Source organism: Triticum aestivum, chromosome 3A, assembly GCF_018294505.1.
Source record: "Triticum aestivum cultivar Chinese Spring chromosome 3A, IWGSC CS RefSeq v2.1, whole genome shotgun sequence".
NCBI lineage: Eukaryota > Viridiplantae > Streptophyta > Magnoliopsida > Poales > Poaceae > Triticum > Triticum aestivum.
In genome coordinates, this window is record NC_057800.1 from 103987990 (window position 1) to 103991998 (window position 4009).

A 4009-nucleotide genomic window follows, 5' to 3' on the forward strand; every position below is an offset into this window, starting at 1 on the left:
ATTTTCCCATGTATATGTATGTTGCTTCGTTGTCGATATAACGAGGGTGTCGAGGATCACCGAGGGGTCGAGGGTCGGGAACTAGGGTAGAGGGTCGAGGGTCGTTAAGGGGTCAAGGGTCGAAGGTTTTAGGGTCGAGGGTCGTTAAGGGGTCAAGGGTCGAAGGTTTCAGGGTCGAGGGTCGTTAAGGGGTCAAGGGTCGAAGGCTCTCGACCCCTCGGTGATCCTCCCGACCCCTTGACCCTCGACCGCTCGGCGATCCACGACCCTCTACCCTACCGCGGGCGTCGATGCCCACGTCACTTGTGGGACATAGATGTAGTGTTCAACGCCGACCCCCTCCCGATAGCTTCAACACGTGGGGGGGTCGATATTACCCCCTCCTAGCTTGAAGCGTTCTCGAGGCCACCCCCTAACCCTTGAAGCGTTGTCGAGGCCACCCCAAACCCTAGAGAAGCAGCGTCGAGGCCACTAATATGATTCCTTATTGTGATTAGCTAGCTAGTTCTACGTTTGCCACTAATATATCCATATCTGTCATGTTTGAATAATAATTGCCATGTTGTAAATATTTGTAGAAACTATGGACACCCCCCGAGACGAAGCACAAGAAGCATTGTTGAGGGACATAATCGCAGAAGGAAGTGATGCCCTCTCCTCGATGTTTCTCAACGACAACGATGGTTTGGAAGGAGAGGGTGAAGAAGCAGCTGGCCCTCTCCTCATTGATTTACATGGCTCCGATGACCCAATGCCGGTGCAAGAAGGAGAGGGTGAAGAAGTAGACCGTGAGGACGGCTCCGGTGATCACCAAACCGAGTCCGGCCAGGTATATATATTAGTTAAGCCTGTGCTGACTAGCTAATTGATGCATTCATTGTTTTGGTATGTACACATATTAATTAACTCTCGTCTTTGTTCTTTTTTCTAGCCCTCCGGATCGAGCACAACTTCGGTAAAGAGACGAGGCCCGAAGAAAAAGTTGAGCTCGGATGAAAAGTTTGAGATCATACAAATCGCGAGCGACGGCCAACCGATTGAACCCTACCAGACAAAGAAGGCATTTGTTGCTCAGTGTGGGGTTCTGGTTAGGGACAAGATCCCGATCAGCATCCAGCAATGGTATAAGCCTAAGAACAAAGACCCTGAGGTGTCTTATGTCAATGAGATGTAGAAAAAGAATCTTTGGACTGAGCTGAAGTCAAATTTCACCCTACCGCCGGAGGATGATCCAGAGAAGCCAATTATAGAGCCATTAATCAAGTCTTTTGCTCTGAGGAAGATGGCAGACCTATTCAGGAATTGGAAGAAAGACCTCAATAGGTATGTCGAAAAAAATGAGACACCAGAATTCATTGGCAAATATGAGAAGATCAGAGATGACTGGCCCGCATTTGTGGCCCACAAGACATCGGAAAAGAGTAAAAAAATGTCGGCGACAAACAAGAGAAATGTTGAGAAGAAGAAGCTTCACCATCGCACGGGGTCAGGTGGCTACCTCGTAGCCCAGCCTAAGTGGGCCAAGGCTGAGAATGATCTGCTTGATAAAGGGATCGAACCAGAGACAATGAACTGGCCAGAACGTTGCCGGACTTGGTTCTTTGGGGCCGGCGGATCCTTGGACCCTATAACAGGGAAGTGCATTTGGACGGAGGAACAATTGGACATACCAGTCAAGAAGCTTCAGCAATATATCAAAGCAGCGCAGCAAGGGACGTTCGTTCCAGACAGGGAGAAGGACGAGCTCACAATGGCCCTCGGCAATCCTGAGCACCCTGGACGGACACGAGGCATGCCAGGCTCCGTTTCGTGGAAGGCTGGATTTCCGGACGCAGGGGGTTACAAAACCCACGAGAGGAGGAAGAAACTGGAGCAGAGCCAACTGCAGTCGCTGCACGAAAGGGTAATGGGGCTAGAGGAACGAGAAGCAGATCGCAGCAAACGACCTGCCGAAGCTTCCCCCGAAGCTACCCCGCCATCTCAGCGGAAAAGCGGCGTGGCTTCCACCGAGCTGCTTCAGCCAGAGCATGCCTTGATGGCTCCTGCCAGCTATCCCGTGGATGCTATCACGGATGCTGAAAATTGCCACCTTATGGCGCAATGGAGCAATTTGAAGGTCAAGGCGGCTGTTGGCTCTGTTTATCCTACTAAACCCGACTCAACTTTTCACTGCCGGCCGATTCCAGAAGGATATGCTAAGGTGATGGTCGATGAAATAATGGAGGGATTTGAGGACCTCCGGCTTGACCACCCTACCGGTGAAGGGGAGTATCGGCTGGGTTCTGCTCTGAAGACTCCATGCCTATGGCGGAAGGATCTCATCAACCTTCCGAACTGGACGCCTCCGCCTCCTCCTCCTCCTCCGGCGAGTCAGGGCACTCCGCCTCCTCCACCGGCGAGTGACGATCAAGGCACTCGGCCCGCTCCTTCTCCGGCGCGTGGCGGCACTCCGCCTCCTTCTCCGCCTGCGCCGGCGCGCCCGAGCAGCCAGCCTCCTCCTTCTCCGCCTCGTCAGCAAGGGCGGAAGAGACCCGCCGCCGCTCCGGCTTCTACGACGCGTCACAGTCCTTCTCCTCCACCTCGTAAGCAAGGAAAGAAGACATCCGCTCCGTCTACTCTGCCGGCGTCTAGCAGTACAGCCAAAGGCGGGAGGAGATACAGATTCGGTCCTTCTCTGAAGACTCCAGAGAAGTTGCCGTACGAGAGGAGCGAGGAGGAAAACGCGAAGATCGCGCAGTCCAAAGTGGATGACTGGTTTCAAGGGTTGAAAGCAAAGAGACATCCACCTCCGGAGGAGAAGGTAGATCCGGTGAAAGGGAAGTGCACTCTGGCTGCCCTGACAAAACCACCCAAGTCTCCGCCGAAAGGCAACTATGAGCGCATTATTGGAAAGGCATTTGCCGAAGCGGAGAGGTCGGGAAGTACTAAAAGTGATCAAAGGATGAAAGAATGACGAGCTGGGAAACAAATTGCCCAGCTCGGCGAACAAGCGAAGCAATCGTGCCCCCCGCTCAAGGTGCCTGCTAGCGACATCGTCGATCCGAGGATGGTGCCCGGTTATGGCAATCCTGCAGATTACCTGCCCGACGATGTACATTATGATATCTTGGAGGTGCAGATACAAAGATACGAGTACGGGAAGCCTCTCGTCAAAGATGAAAGTTCTCTATCAACGATGATGCGAAGATTGCATGATTGGTACATGAAAACCTGCAAAGAGTCTGAGGGGAGGAGTACTTTGTATGTGAGAGTTAAAAAGGAGCATGACCTCCTTGGAATTGAACTGTTGCCTATTCCATTTGAGGAGTTCTATCAGTTTTTCAATCAATTGGCCATCGATAAAGCAACGGTCACCTCCTACTGTCTGTAAGTAGTACTACTTCCGTCATTAAGTCTCTCTATATAACTCAGCCCTTTCATTTGCATGTATTTATAATTATCCTCACTATATTATGCAGATTGAAGATCGCCGAATTGAAGAAAAGACAAGTGGGAGATATTGGGTTCATTAACACGTATCTCATAGATACAACTGAGGTTCAATATCGTGCCCAAGAAACCGAGGCCAACTTGCTACGATCGTTGGAAATAAATGAACACAAAGATATAATACTCTTTCCTTACAACTTCAAGTGAGTGTTACTGTCTTGTGGCATATTCGGTTTCCTTATTAGTCCAGGTTATAGTAATGTAATATTGATGAGTTATGCATGTGTGCGCAGCTACCACTATATTCTCCTAGAGATTAAGCTTGAGAAGGGAGTAGTAACTGTCTTAGACTCCAAGCGAAAAGATCCCAAGGAGTATGCGGACATGACTGAAATGCTTGAGAAGTAAGTTAAATCGATCATTATCCACCATATCAGCAACTTTGTTCATTTCTGATATCAAGTAATTGTTTTCTTTGTATGGCAGGGCTTGGAGAAAATTCACCAAAAAAGCTCCGGGACTACCGAAGAAGCTGCAATTTAGGCACCCGAAAGTAAGTACTATATAGTAGCATATTCCA